The following is a 16,839-nucleotide window of genomic DNA, read 5'->3' as shown; positions in this document are numbered from 1 at the left end:
GGACTAAATTGGCCCACTTTCTAGTATATAAAATATACTTAAATATACTTTAAGTATACCAGTAGTAAACTTTGAGTACACAACTAGTTTAAATCAAAGTTTTTAGCTTGTACTGCAAATATACTAAAAGTGAACTTATAGGTATACAGATAGTTTACTAATTAAATACTTGTAGTAGCATTTTTAGTATACTTTGAAGTATAGTCTCAGTAAACTACTAGTTTGGTAGTTTTATACTGCAATTATACTCATAAGTTTTCTTTAAGTGAACTTTACATCATACTTTAAGTAAACTACTATGTCCCTATTTATTAATTTGTATATATTTTGTTATATGAATATCTGAATATACAAAACATCAAAAGAAAAAACAGGGTATCTGCTTGCAAGCAAAAACATTTTATTCTAGCTTCATGCATTCTTTTTTAAAACACTTGAATGTGGGCAAGTTTCATAAATAAAAAAATAAAGAAATAAACAACATTTTGAACAAAAAGCTGAAAAAAGACTATGAATTGGATTCAGAATGATAATCAAAACGTAGATGGAGTCGATCAACACCCCAAAGCTTGACAGTCATTATTACCTCTTCACTGGTCGACATTTTATTCCATAACGTTACACAGTTTTGATGCTGTTTTATGTCTGATGATCCTGTGGAAGCATCTGTTGTTTCGGTTTCTTATTCACTTGTGTGGGTTTTTTTTGGGGGGGGGGGGGGTGGATTCTGTAAAGAAGATGTGTACTAGCGCCCCCTACCATATAACAATGAAAACACGGATTCTAGGACCACAAGTATAGCTCAAATATATTTTGACTTTTTCTAAGTATAAGTCAAGTACTTAAATGTAATTTTAAGTATATTTCTGAGCAGTACATAAGAAGTAGACTAAAAGTATACTTTCCTATTATTATTTTTTAAAGTTTAAAAGAAGTATACTAATAGCACACTTAAATAAACTTCTTTTTCGTAAGGGTTCTGATGTCACTAAATGACAACTGGAGTCAGATGTTAGCAAACCAGTAGTCCAGTCAATGAAACAAGAATAAAGGTGTGGTTTACATTTACATTTACATTTAATCATTTAGCAGACGCTTTTATCCAAAGCGACGTACAAATGAGAACAATAGAAGCAATCAGACCATCGAGAGTGCAGCAGTATACAAGTGCCATGAGAAGTCTCAGTTAGTCCAGCACAGTAGACGTAGCTAGTTTTTTTTTTTTTTTTTAAGACAGACAGACATAATAGGTAAGTGTTAGTATTAGTTGGTCAGGTGCTGGCGAAAAAGATGTGTCTTTAGATGATTTTTGAAAATGGCTAAAGACTCAGCTTTACAAATTGAGATCGGGAGGTCATTCCACCAGATGGGCACAGTCCAGGAGAGAGATTTGGTACCTCTTTGTGATGGCACCACAAGGCGTCGTTCACTTGCAGAACGCAAGCTTCTGGAGGGTGCATAAGTTTGAACTAGTGAGTTTAGATATATTGGTGCAGTGCTAGTTGTCGTCTTGTAGGCAAACATCAGTACCTTGAATTTGATGCGAGCGGCTATTGGTAGCCAGTGCAACCTGATGAAGAAAGGGGTAACGTGAGCCTTCCTCGGTTCATTAAAGACCACTCTGGCTGCTGCATTCTGGATCAGTTGTAGAGGCTTGATAATATTTGCGGGAAGGCCTGCCAGGAGCGCGTTACAATAGTCTAGTCTGGACAGAACAAGAGCTTGGACAAGGAGTTGTGCAGCTTGCTCAGACAGGAAGGGTCTAATCTTCCTAATGTTGTATAAGGCAAATCTGCAGGACCGGGCCGTTGTAGCAATATGGTCTGTGAAGCTTAACTGATCATCTATCACAACTCCAAGGTTCCTGGCTGTCCTGGAAGGAGTTATGGTTGACGAACCCAGCTGTATAGAGAAGTTGTGGTGGAGTGATGGGTTGGCTGAAACCACGAGCAGTTCTGTCTTGGCAAGGTTGAGCTGAAGGTGATGGTCTTTCATCCAGCTAGAGATGTCACTCAGACAAGCTGCAATGCGAGCAGCTACCGTCGGATCATCTGGCAGGAATGAGAGGTAGAGTTAAGTGTCATCATCATAGCAGTGGTAAGAAAAGCCATGCTTCTGAATGACCGATCCTAATGACGACATGTAGATGGAGAAAAGAAGTGGTCCAAGCACTGAGCCTTGAGGAACCCCAGTAGCCAGAAGTTGTGATTTTGAAACCTCACCCCTCCAAGACACCCTGAAGGACCTATCTGAGAGGTAAGACTCGAACCACAGGAGCGCGGTTCCTGAGATGCCCATCTTTCTGAGAGTGGACAGGAGGATCTGATGGTTAACTGTGTCAAAAGCAGCAGACAGGTCCAGTAAGATGAGTACAGAGGATTTGGAAGCCGCTCTTGCCAGTCTCAGGGCTTCTGTAAAAGAGAGTAGGGCAGTCTCAGTAGAGTGCCCGCTACTGAAGCCAGATTGGTTGTCGTCCAGAAGATTGTTCTGTGCAAGAAACAAAGAGAGTTGGTTGAACACAACTCGCTCAAGTGTCTTTGCAATGAATGGAAGAAGGGATACCGGTCTGTAGTGTTCTAAAAGTGCTGGATTTAGAGAGGGTTTTTTAAGCAGTGGGGTTACCCGAGCCTGCTTAAATGCTGTGGGAAATGTACCAGAGTGAAGAGAGGTGTTGATAATGTGAGTAAGCGCAGGTATGACTGAAGAAGAAATGGCCTGAAGGAGGTGAGTGGGGATAGGATCTAGCGGACAGGTAGTGGGATGATTGGAAAGGATGAGTTTGGAGACCTCCGCCTCCGAGAGAGGAGATAAGGAGGTGAGAGAGTGTGTATTTGTCGGTAAGAAGTTATCAGTTTGTGGTGGGAGGAATTGGTCACTGATGGTTCTTGTTTTATTTGTAAAGAAAATTGCAAAGTCATCAGCTGTAAGAGTTGATGAAGGAGGAGGGGGAGGAGGACAGAGAAGAGAAGAGAAAGTTTTGAAAAGTGTGCGAGAGTCTGAACAGTTGTTGATTTTGTTGTGGTAGTATGTCGTTTTAGCAATGGAGATATTTGCAGAGAAGGAAGAGAGGAGTGACTGATACGCACTAAGGTCAGTAGAGTTTTTAGATTTGTGCCACTTCCTCTCTGCAGCCCTTAGTTTAGCGCGATGTTCACGGAGAACATCAGACAGCCAGGGGGCAGAGGGGGTAGTGCGTGCTGGTCTGGATGAAAGGGGGCAAAAGTTGTTTAGAGTTTTAGAGTTAAATTGAGTTATATAAACAGCCAAACAGTGTCAGTGTGCTATTCACAAGCAGCATTAGCTGATGTGAGCCATGCCTCGCAAAAATGAGATCTCAGAAGACGCACGATCAAGAGTTTATTATATGTTTGTGGATGCCCAGCCAAGATCTTTCCAAAGGCACAACTGAGAATGCTCAATGAAGTGAAAAAGAACCCTAGAGCAGGGGTCTTCAACTAAAACAGCTTGAGGTCCAGTAATGAACCCTCCCCACCATCCGAGGTCCGGACAATATATAAAAAAAACAATTGATGGTTTTTGCCAGGCCAGGGTATCTACAGGATGTTTAAGCTTAAATTCAAGACTTTTAAAGACCTTTTTTAAGACCTGCACAAACAAAACAAAAAATGAAATGACTGTAAAAAGCATGATTTACAGTTCAGATGCAGGTTTACACAAAAACAATCAAGTATTAAATTAATTAAATAACATATAAATATATTTTACTGCCTTAATTGTTTACATTTTATAACACATTATCTTCTTGTCGATCCACCAGTTCACATTTACAACTCTGCGTGTTTGCTGCTTAAAAACATGGGTTGATTTTCACATTGACCTTTGACAACAGCAGACGTACGGGCTGATTGAAAATGGAAAATCATTCTCTTCCAGCAGGTGGCGCTTTCGGAATGGCAGTACACAAAGCCCAACAGACAGACTCCACAAAGCAGCAAAGCAGATGACTTTGAAACGTGCAGCGCTCATATTTATTCAATGAATAACCTTTTTAAGTTTAATTGCAATTCTTGTGTTTCAGTCCCCACATTTAAGACCTCCTGAAATCAAGATATTAACCAGCTTCTATGAATCAATGAAGTCTTTAGCTGTTACTCTAGGGCAGGGGTCTTCAACTAAAACGGCTTGAGATCCAGTAATGAACCCTCCCCACCATCCGAGGTCCGGACAATATATAAAAAAAACAATTGATGGTTTTTGCCAGGCCAGGGTATCTACAGGATGTTTAAGCTTAAATTCAAAATGTCTTGTGGACAAATAGAATTGTTTGGGAAGAACATGCAGTGCTATTTATGGCGTAAAAATTAAAAAAGCGTACCAACATGAAAACATCATCCCACCAGTGAATTATGGTGGAGGGAACATCGTGTTTTGGGGCTGCTTTGCTGCCTCTGGACCTGGACCGTTTGCCATTGTGGAGGGAGAAATTAATTCCCAAGTTTATCACACTGATAAAAATGATTTTGTGGTGAAGTAAATACTACAGAAAAACAAATGTAATTTCTACATTAAATAATTTAATTCAGGCAAGAATTTAAATAAAAGAGTAAATTCAATATTAGTACTCAATTTAAGCTTGTATAATTTAAAGTTTGAACTTATAAGTATATTTTACTTGGAATTGTTTCTTATTTTTACAAATATTGTTTAAGTAAATATCAACGTCATGATCCCGTTGTTCCCATCATGCACTTGGGCATTAATAAGGTAATTTTTTTTTTGCTGTTTTCGAGATGTATTTCCACTGTTTTGTGGTTGCTTTTGTTGTTAGGTTAAGTAACTTGCTGTTTTGTGACATCTGGAGTTCATTTTTTACTCAAAATGATCCATTCATACTCAAACACTATTCACTGATTGTCACCGTCATTGTGTATGATGTACCAAGTATTCAGGTCTCTGGGTTCAATCAGTTAACAACTATATTGAATCAACGTATTACCTTAAAATGAATAACGAGCAGTCTACTTGCTTACATACGTGCTTGTAACTTATCCACATGCTATATAGGCTTTTTAAAAAAATTTCAGTACTATATTGTTTGAGTAAAGTTTACAAACTGTGAAATGTACTTGAGTATTGTAGGGTAAACTTAAAACAATTAAGTAGAAATTACTCATCAAACTCTACCTGGTCACGTTAAATTTACTTATTTCCTTTACTAATTTTAGATAACTTAGTTAAGTAGATTTTACTTAATTTTTCTTTTGCAAGTTTTTGCACGAATATTTTTTAAGTAAAATTTAAATAAGGAATTAAGTAAATTTAACTTCTTATTTTTTTCAGTGCAGGATATCCTACAGGATAATCGGAAGGTGCCTGTCTACAAGCTGAAGCTCAGAAGAAGCTGGGTGATGCAGCAGGATAATAATCCTAAACACTGGCTTCTGAGACATAAAATCCAGTTTTTGGAGTGGCCCAGTCAAGCCTAGACCTCAATGCTGTGCTAAGAATATGGCTGAACTGAAACAGTTCTGTAAGGAAAATGGTCCAAAATTTCTCCTGGACGTTGTGCATGTCTATTACACAGCAACAGGAAGCGCTGCTTGAGGTTATTGCTGCCAAAGGTGGTTCAACCAGTTATTAAAGCACCGTTTCATTTACTTTTTCCACCATCACTTTGTATGTTTAATGGGTGTGTTCAATAAAGACATGAAAGATCATGACTGTTTGTGTTTTATTATCTTAGAAATATTGTGTTTGTTGATATTTGTGACTTTGGTGTAGATTGAATCACATTCCATGACCAATTTAAGCAGAAAACCAGGAAATTGAAAAGAGTTCCCTTACTTTATCTTGCAACTATACTTGCAAATATAAAAATAAAAAAAATAAAAAATACTTAAAGTAGTGTGGAAGTGATGAGTTTGTTTTGTTGCAGTGACTAGTAAAACCCAGCAGATGGCAATATGGCTTCAATATCATTGTGACTTTCTTGCTGCAGTTGACTGTCATGGAGCAGCAGTGGAGATATATTATAGAAATGCGTTAGATATCAAATATAATACACAGTGAATGGGTTTCCCACAATGTTGCAAAGCACACTTTTAAGAATTTTGTACAGTATGTTATTTTAAAACAGAGCAACATCACTGGAAGCTCAAGGTGCTGAAAAACAAAAGCTCAAAACTCACAAACTCATTAAACATGACAACTGCATGTTATCTTGTTGAGGCACAAAGGGTTGATACTTAATGTATATGAAATAATATATCTTTGGCAAGATAAGATTTAAAAATGTTTAATGTTATCTACATGAATCCTGAGAATAGCCCAAGACAGATGAATGCAAATGATGTAATGTGATTACACACTTTGTCTTTTTGTTGGAAACATAACAGATGCACACAGAAAAGCATTACAATAATATCCCCTGCTGCATCTGGATTATAATGATCTATTCTACAAATATCTCCATATACAGACATTTTAGTGCATTCAGATAATTGGTTTCGAGGTCTAAATACTGTACAACAGCTTTTTGTGACCTCTATTACAAAAACAAGGAGAAGGAAATAGGAGGTGTCGCTTATTTAGCAGATACTCATTCAAATGTCTGATAATTTGTTTTATTCATTTGTCTGTTTGTTTTAAACTGAAAAACTCAGCTGTTAATTTAAATGTAACATTTTCGGATGCTACAGTGCTCATCTATGGTCATGTGATTATTCATGAGACTTATGTGGCCTTATTAACTGGAAAAATAACAGAATGGAAACTAACAGCAAGGAAATTAATAAGTAAAAGGATATGTAACACAATGAAATCTGACAGAATGGAATTAAGAACAAAAGTTCAATGATAGACAGCTTACATTAGGATGTCGACTTGTTAATTTTAATATTTTTTAACCATCCTTTGAAATCCTCTGGAGATCATTACAGAAGACTAATAAGAAAACTGAATTAGGACACACAACGAAAACAAACAGAACAAAAAAATATCCATCCATCCACTGGTTGCACAGTTGCTTTGTTTCTGTGTATGCATGTTGTTGGGTGTGTTATCGTATCCGCCACTCATACAGTTGTTTTATTAGGTGCGCATATATTGTGTGTTTATCTCAAGTGTTGATTGACTAGTAAATGGGCTGTATGGAGAGCTGTCACACAGTACTGATGATCTCTGCTGTGTCTGGTCTTCTGTTATTAAACAGAGATGCTGTGAAAACATGTTGACATATGAAATACTCCTGTCATCATCATAATTCATGTTTAATTTGATATCATTCAGTTGATTTACTGTAAATGCATTCCATTTTATAAAGGATCTACATAATGTGAAAAACAGCGGTGTTGTAGATTGCATATTTTTCCGTTGACAGAGAACTTTGTTGGGAAATGTTCTCAATAGATGTACAATTGTATCTTGTGCATTAAAGTATTAATATCCCCATAATAAAAAAATGAAGAATGTTAATAATTGTTCACAAAGCATACAATGAACAAGAGTTGGCAAACTCCAAAAATAGCCAAAAAAAGAACAAAAGTAAAATATCCCCCCCCCCCCCATATATGCAGCTTTGTGAGAGAACATTTTATGTTTTTTTTTCCTCTCTGAAAATTCAATCAAATCAAATTTTCACAAGGAGGCATAGAGGATAATACATTATCTATTAGCATTTCCAAACTTGCATAATGGGATAAGTGCATGGTGGAAAGTGAGAGGAACTAGGAAGAAAAAAACAACAACAATAAAATAGAAGAACAAGCATACAGGCAGACAGATCAAAACAAGATATCACTGGATGTAAAGTGTTCATGTAAAATGTACATGAGAATCAATCAATCAATCTACTGGGTGTGTCAGTTGACTGAGTCCTGTAGATGAACATGCCTATTTATTTGCTGATGGGACTGACGCCACCCCTCGAGGCACTGTGCCACCAGGACCATCACTGATTTCAATGAAGAGAGAAAACAGTAACAATCGAGCATTGCCATGGCATATTCAAGGAACAAGGATTATAGACACTATATGGACAAAAGTCCAATGTTTCACTGTTTCAATCAGACCCTTTGCCACATGTATAAAATCAATCACATAGCAATGCGGTCTGTATTTATAAACACTTGTGAAAAAAGGGTTGTTCTGAAGAGCTTAGTGAATTCAAGCGTGGTACTGTGATAGGATGCCAACATTGCAATAAGTCAATTCATGAAATTTCATCCCTGCTAGATATTCCACAGTCAAATGTAAGTGGTATTACTGTAAAGTGGAAGATTTTAGGAACAGCAGAAACTCAGCCACCAAATTCTGAGGTCTGAGGAGTATGGTGTGTAAAAGTGACCAACGCTCTATTGATTCCAAAGTGAACAGTTCCAAACTCCCACAAGCACTGATACCAGCTCAAGACCTTTTTGGTGGGAAAAAGAAAGTACTTGCTATGAAAGCTTCATAGCAAGTACAATGCCAAGCGGCGGATGGAGTAGTGTGAAGCACATTGCCACTGGACTCTGCTGATGGGTGAAATATTTTGGTAATACTTTAGAATAGGGAACACTTATTCACTATTAACTATGACTTTTCCCTCAATACATTCCTAATTTGCTGCTTATTAATAGTTAGTGCAGTAGTTGTTAAGTTTAGGTATTGGGTAGGATTAGGGATGTAGAATAATAAGGCATTAATATGTGCTTAATTTGTACTAATAAATGGCTAATATTCATGGCTATATAATATGCATGCTATTGAGCAACTAGTTAAGAGACTCTAAAATAAAGTGTTACCAATATTTTTAATACAATTGACTTTGTATTTTATCCCGTGCGAATAGACCAGCTGTAAATATGTACGTGAATATTCCGTAATTTCCAATTTAAAAGTAGTTTTCCGCGTTTTTTCCACGCTTGAAGAAACATTCAGTTGCATTCTAGGCGGTGGGTAGCCTGACTACATCAGACTTCGTACTTCCGCTCAATTTCAGTTCGCTTCTGTACTCAGTCTGATATAGCAAACCAGCTCCCAGATTATCTCCAGCTCCAAACCAGCCGTCCAACCAACGAACAGAGGGCGGGCTGAGAGCCGTGACGTAGACGCTAAGCGCTGAATTTAAGATTGTAGTTTAGGTTTAGGTGAGGGAAATCTAAAACGACAGCGGACATGGAGACACGGGATGCTATTCCCTCTGTTGTGAAGAATATTCCCGGTATTTGCCAACTGAAGCCCGAACAAGAAAAGAAGAGTGTTTGGTTCACATTTTGAATGGAGGTGATGTTGTGGCCCTACTCCCGACAGGTTTTGGGAAAAGTTTAATGAATTTAATTTACCGTGGATGCGTAGATTTACTTCACATAAACTGCAAAAGTCGTTCACAGCCATCTTCACTCCGGTATTTCGCTCAATGGTTTTGTTTTCGCCGCATACTTGTGTTTACAGCGGAAGTTTGAGGTGGCTGAGCTGGCGCATAACATACGTTATAATCAAACATTATGTGATTGGCTTGCAGGTACACCAAAGATTTTAAACTTCAGACAAGCGTGCAATGTTTTCTGCATATGACAATGCATACCATTCAGATCAAAAAGAAGGTCGAAAGCACTTGTTAGAGGCACAAAACTTCTTTAGGTAAGTGTCTATTGCAAACAGAATCCAATCATAATTTAATTAATAAATCGATGGATGAAGCATGCACATGACGACAGGGAGGTGACGGCAGTGCGTAAATCGAGTTACTCCTCCCACTTCTGGTAGTTTTACTGAGATTTGACAGGGGGGGCCTGGTGGCAGGGTCAAAAATGAGGCACAAACAACAGTTATAGCTTCAATTCCCTAGGGGCTTTTATTGTGTACTGAACAGTGTAAACTCCATTGTGCATAGGTGGTGTGAGAAAGCCCCATTGTTTCCAGCGTCTGTGGTGAGTTTGGATAGCAAGCATAGTGGTTTTCTCAATGCCTTTGAAAAGGAGAGATAGAGAAAAATTTGTCTTGCATTCTCTTTGTGGCCTTCTTCCATAGTCTGTATTGTGTGACCTTTTTATCAGACTGTTGTGATTGTGGTCAGGTGGTTCCTCGTTTGCATTTCCTCTGCCCCCATAAGTGCATATCCATCATCTGCTGAAAGGTGGTGGATGTCCCATGCAGGCTAAAAGAAAGGGCTGGGTATTGCCAGTGCCCACTATGGGTATTGTAGGCTATATTCTCTTGTGCCGACAGAGTCAGGTTGACCTGCCAGTATCCCTTGGTAAGATTCAAAGTGGAGATGAACTGGGCCATTCATTAAGCTCATCCACACAGAACATGGGATACCCTTTGAAGGTGGAGACCTCATTCAGTTTCTTCAAGTTATTACAGAACCAAAAGGGGCCATCAGGGTTAGGATGAACCATTAGGATGAACCATGAACCATTACGATGGGGATGATCCACCAAGGCCTGTCAGACTCTTTGATGATTCCAAGCTTGAATATTTTCGGAACTTCCTCCTCAATAGCCTGTCTTCAAGTTTTTGATACCCTGTCGGGCCACTCTGGGATGCTCTGCGGCTGAAGCCTGCATCATAACACTCTGATTGGTCAAATGATCTCTTGGGTCCACCTGAGGTGAGTTGGTCAACGGAGATTGTGTTGTGGGAAGAGAGTGTTCCCACAACACAGTGTTTTGTGTCTTTAACCACAACCTGATATTAAAAAAAAAAAAAAATGTTTTGTGCCTATTTGTGAAGCAGACTGGCCTGGACGGAGTGCTGAAGTGACTAAACAACAGGGGCAATCTGTACTACAGAATGATCATTTTGTCTCAGCAATGTTGCATTGTTGTAGTTGTAGGGATATCAGATGTTAGCCTAACACGGGGCACCACTAAATGCAGTGATTTTAGATTTAAGTAGCACCACCAGTGTAATGGCTTTGGGCTTAAATATTAATATTAATATTTAATTTTGGTCATACTATTTTACAGGGCACCAGTCAAGGAATTGCACCTTGACAATAAAGAACAATCATGGAATATTGTTGAATAAATAAGAATTACATTTAAATTATAGGAAGTTGTAGTCTGACCAATCTGAAGGATTTGTGAGAAGTCGTTAACTTGTAGAGCTTCCCTGAGAAGGCAGGGTTTGCAAGTTGGCACCTTTCAGATCCAGCATTCTGATTGGCTGATGCTGTCAGAGGTGGGCACAGAATGGCCTCTCTGATATGAGGTCTATTTGCATAGCTTAAAGTCCAAGTTCAGAACAATGTCTTTAAAGTTTTTCCTATGCATTATTCACTTTCCAAACCAAGATTACCCTACACATTGTGCTGAAAATATGAAGACCAAACATCAATGGGTAATGCTGAGCACTGACCCCTGCATTCATATATACAGTATATACCTTAAAAGGTAATGTTGCATACCTTGTTGTATCACACACAGCACTCATTAGGTATATGCAGTTCTGTAAATTGACATGAGGAAGGTTTAGTGAGTTTTGTGTCCTTTTTGTGTGAATACATGTGAAAATGTAGTTTTCCTTTGTGGCTTTGCCCACATGGCAAAACTTTGAGGGGGATTTATGATTGTTCACACTTTGATAAGAGTAAGGGAGAACAAAGCAGTTCCTGGGTGGGGGTTACATTATGATAATGTTAACTCCCCTCTCCACAAGGTAAAACCGGTTTGATCAGTCTGAGCAACCTGGGGCCAGTTGCATAAACTTAGCCACCATGTTAAGACTGTGTCTTAAGAACTAGTTTGACCAACTAGCAGTTGCCAAGGGGTAATCAATCTTACTTTTCCAATACAAATAAGACCAATCTACCTTTTCATAACTGAATTAAAAAAGTTATGACCAGTCTTCAAAAAAAAATGGGCCGACGCACTGAAGGGGCCGACAGAATTTTTTTATTTATTTTTTTGCCAAGGACCATCACGCAGGGACTACAAGCAGCCAGTGGTCCATTGGTTTGTCTCCTGTATTGACAGCGTAAACCACCCAATCACAATGCGCTATAGATGGAGCCATGAAGTGTTTTGCTCCGCCTATATTAAGAACGCTTCACCCCAACTTCTTCCTCGTCGGCTTTTCCCACGTTTTCACAGCAGCTTTATCAAGAACAGGCTTGCTCTGCGTGTGTTCATAGAGGCTTTCATGCACTGAAAAAAATTTGGAGTAGGATTTACTTGAAAAAGTTAGGAAAGTTTTTCACTTAGAAAATGTGAGTAATTTCAATAGAATTCCCAAGTAAAAACTAAACACAAAGAACTGTAGCTTTAATTAGAAAATCTTAAGTAAAGTTTACTTGGAATTTCCCAGTAAATTGTATTGACTGTTTGTTTATATATTTTACTACACAATAATCCTAGTTATCTTATTTAAAATTACCAAAGAAAATAAGTAAATTTAACATTGCCAGTTGGAGTTTGATGAGTAATTTCTACGTAATTATTTTAAGTTAAATCGGCCATTTTCAAGTACATTTCACTTAGTCACTGTTTATAAACTTTACTCAAACAACATAGCACTAAATATAACCACGCTATTAAAGCATGTGGTTAATTTACGCACATATAAATAAACAAGTAGACAGCTTGTTATCCTTTCTAAGATAAAATGTCCACTCAATAGAATTATTACCCAAATGAACTCAGAGACATCAATACCTGGTACACCATACACAATGATGGTAACAATCAGTGGTTATTGTTTGAGTATGAATGGGTCATTTTGAGTAGAAAATTAACTCCATATGTCACAAAATAGTAAGTTACTAAACCTAACCTCAAAAGCTACCATAAAACAGTGTCAATACAACTCAAAAACAGTGAAAAGTTTAACCTTTTTAATTATTCATGCCCCAGTGCATGATGGGAAAAACGGTATCATAACTTTGGTATTTACTTAAAGAATCCTTGTAAACATAACAAACAATTTCAGGTAAAATATACTTATAAGTTCAAATTTAAATTTCTACAAGCATAAATTGAGTACTAATATAGATTTTACTCCTTTTTTTTAAATTCTTGCCTGAACTAAATAATTTCATGTAGAAATTACATTTGTTTTTATGTAGTATTTACTTCAGCACAAAATCATTTTTATCAGTGTGGGCCAATGCAAATAAATCTAGATTTAAATTCGAAAAGACACGATATTGTCAGACCTGATGTTTTTTTACTATCCAAAACAACTAGATGCAATGATACATATCTACACTACCAGTCAAAAGTTATTGAACAGTAAGATTTTGAATGTTTTTTTAAAGAATTCTCCTCTGCTCACCAAGCCTGCATTTATTTTATCCAAAATACAGCAAAAGCAGTAATATTGTGAAATATTTTTACTATTTAAAATAACTGCTTTCTATTTTAATATATTTTAAAATGTATTTTATTCCTGTGATCAAAGATGAATTTTCAGCATCATTACTCCAGTCTTCAGTGTCACACGATCCTTCAGAAACCATTATAATATGCTGATTTGCTGCTCAATAAATATTTATTATTATTAATGGATTCTTTGATGAATAGAAAGATCCAAAGATCAGCATTTATCTGAAATAAAAAAAAGCTTTTGTAACATTATACAATACACCATTTAAAAGATTGGAGTCAGTATAATTTTTGTTTTGTTTTTTGGGAAAGAAATTATGGAAATTAATACTTTTATTTAGCAAGGATGCTTTAAATTGATCAAAAATGACGATAAAGACATTTATAATGTTACAAAAGATTTCTATTTCAGATAAATGCTGTTCTTTTGAACTTTCTATTCATTAAAGAATCCTTGTAAACATAACAAACAATTTCAGGTAAAATATACTTATAAGTTCAAATTTAAATTTCTACAAGCATAAATTGAGTACTAATATAGATTTTACTCCTTTTTTAAATTCTTGCCTGAACTAAATAATTTCATGTAGAAATTACATTTGTTTTATGTAGTATTTACTTCAGCACAAAATCATTTTTATCAGTGTGGGCCAATGCAAATAAATCTAGATTTAAATTCGAAAAGACACGATATTGTCAGACCTGATGTTTTTTTACTATCCAAAACAACTAGATGCAATGATACATATCTACACTACCAGTCAAAAGTTATTGAACAGTAAGATTTTGAATGTTTTTTTAAAGAATTCTCCTCTGCTCACCAAGCCTGCATTTATTTTATCCAAAATACAGCAAAAGCAGTAATATTGTGAAATATTTTTACTATTTAAAATAACTGCTTTCTATTTTAATATATTTTAAAATGTATTTTATTCCTGTGATCAAAGATGAATTTTCAGCATCATTACTCCAGTCTTCAGTGTCACACGATCCTTCAGAAACCATTATAATATGCTGATTTGCTGCTCAAGAAATATTTATTATTATTAATGGATTCTTTGATGAATAGAAAGATCCAAAGATCAGCATTTATCTGAAATAAAAAAAAGCTTTTGTAACATTATACAATACACCATTTAAAAGATTGGAGTCAGTATAATTTTTGTTTTGTTTTTTGGGAAAGAAATTATGGAAATTAATACTTTTATTTAGCAAGGATGCTTTAAATTGATCAAAAATGACGATAAAGACATTTATAATGTTACAAAAGATTTCTATTTCAGATAAATGCTGTTCTTTTGAACTTTCTATTCATCAAAGAAACCTGAAAAAAAATATACTCAGCCGTTTTCAACATAATAATAATAATAATAATAATAATAATAATAATAAATGTAGCCTATTTTGAGCAGCAAATCAGAATATTTGAATCATGTGACTGGAGTAATGATGCTGAAAATTCAGCTTTGATCACAGGAATAAATTACATTTTAAAATATATTCAAATAGAAAACAGTTATTTTAAATAGAAAAAATAATTCACAATATTACTGTTTTTGCTGTATTTTGGATCAAATAAATGCAGACTTGGTTAGCAGAAGAGACTTAAATAATGAAAAATCTTACTGTTCAAAAACTTTTGAATGGTAGTGTATATCATATATATATATGGTGGTGGGCCACCAGGACCAAAAAATGCCAGGGCCGATTTTTTGTCCCAGTCCTGGTCACAGGTATTTATTACAAAAACTGACCATAAACAAGCAGTATAAAAGCGTTACAAACAAGCCATGTTGCATTCCAAGTCTTCTGAAGCCATACGAAATCTTTACGCGAAGAAGAGAGTAAAACACAAGGTTTTAATCGCTGAAAATGATCCCCGCTCCGTTAACGCGCTCACATCTCATTCAAAAAGATACTCCCGTCCGTAGCATGACGCAATCGGTCATGAGACACACAATAATCAATGGCATTTCACAACCAAAGCTGACGTAAGCTTCTTCTGCGGCATTTTTTGAATTCGCGCACAGTCAGAGACTGCAGCACACAGGATGAGCTTAACGGCGGACGGAGACGGCGATCGCGTCTATTCCTCTCACAAATCAAATGTTTTGCCTCGGAAGACTTGGAATATTAATATTTTTAATTATGACGGTAGTTGTATCTGCCTGTTATATCTTTTTCTGTTAGTAAACATTGTGACGTTTTTCTGTGGGCGGGGCTTAGCTGGAGGCAGAAAGATTCCACTGATTCACTAACGCTAGCTATGAAGTTTGTTTAACGTTACCTTGTTTTTTTTAACAATGGCTGGAGAAAATCCGATTTTACCTGCATATGTAAGGTGCACTCACTGTGCAGGACCATGATTGTTATTTAAATAAGTTAACTTTAAAGGACAAAGTCAGATTGGCCAACCCTATGCTCATGGATGGACGATATCTGACAGGATTAACGTTACCTCCGATTGAGTGACTCGAGTCGCATATAACGTTAGAGAAACCTAACGAGTAGAGAAACTCACCTGTGTCTATCTAGTCATGAAGATGTACATATATTTCAACTTCAGCAGGCTATTTTTACAGCTATGTGAGAGTGAACTGGGCCAAAATACAAAAAGTAAGTTAAACATTCAATGTGATGGATAGGCCTATATTATTTGAAGATGTATGTATCATGGCCAAATAGTTATTTTAAAGTATATACATCTTGTAAATTATGTAAGTTAAGTTTACAATACTTTACATACAGTACATTTAAAGGAAGATGTGAATAGTTTCTAGAAATAAAAATTCCAGAAATTAATTTTGAACTTTCTGTATTTGATTATTCTTTCTTACTAAGTTCTTAGAAAGTCCAGCCACTATCAATCACAACAATGTATATTACAGATGATTAAGCATATAAATCGTCAGTTTGTTGTTTTACACACATGCACACAGACATATTTATTTAACCTTTTCTGATAAGAAGTGTGTGCTGCAAACATGAGCATTTTTTGACTAAAGTTTCTGTCCAGTCCGCTTGTTTTATCTCGTTTAACCACAGCTGTCAAGCTTTTTTGTCTGGGAGTGGCAGCAGGTATGCGTTAAAATTTCAAATTGGAGCATGTACTATGTTGATTCTTGCATCCAACATCACAAGAAGATGATATTTTAAGCTCCTCATGTAGCCGAATCTGCGCTGGTTTGAATGGGCCGCCTCCAGTTTTCCCTTTGTTTTGCCTCCAGCTAGCGCGGTGACGTAATCGTGACGTCGGCGCGAAAAGGGTCTATTGACAAATGGTAGGTTTAGGGGCAGGGGTTGGGTTTTGTGCGCATAAATGTGTAAATTATGTAATATACTGTAAATAAAACTGTTGTGGCTGTTTACATTGAAAAATCACACCCCAACATATATGCAATATTGGCAATGTTATTGCCCAATATATAATTTAAATATGATGATAAAATTCCCAATATGGCGTCGGCATATTGACGCTAGGGGTTTCCTATTTAAAGCAACGGAGGACCCTGCAAGTCGAAAAATGACGCTAAGGGGTACCTTGAGCGTCAAAAAGCGACGCCAAGTGGTC

Source organism: Onychostoma macrolepis, chromosome 16 (assembly GCF_012432095.1).
Source record: "Onychostoma macrolepis isolate SWU-2019 chromosome 16, ASM1243209v1, whole genome shotgun sequence".
NCBI classification, from domain to species: domain Eukaryota; kingdom Metazoa; phylum Chordata; class Actinopteri; order Cypriniformes; family Cyprinidae; genus Onychostoma; species Onychostoma macrolepis.
Note: the sequence above shows the minus strand (reverse complement) of the source record.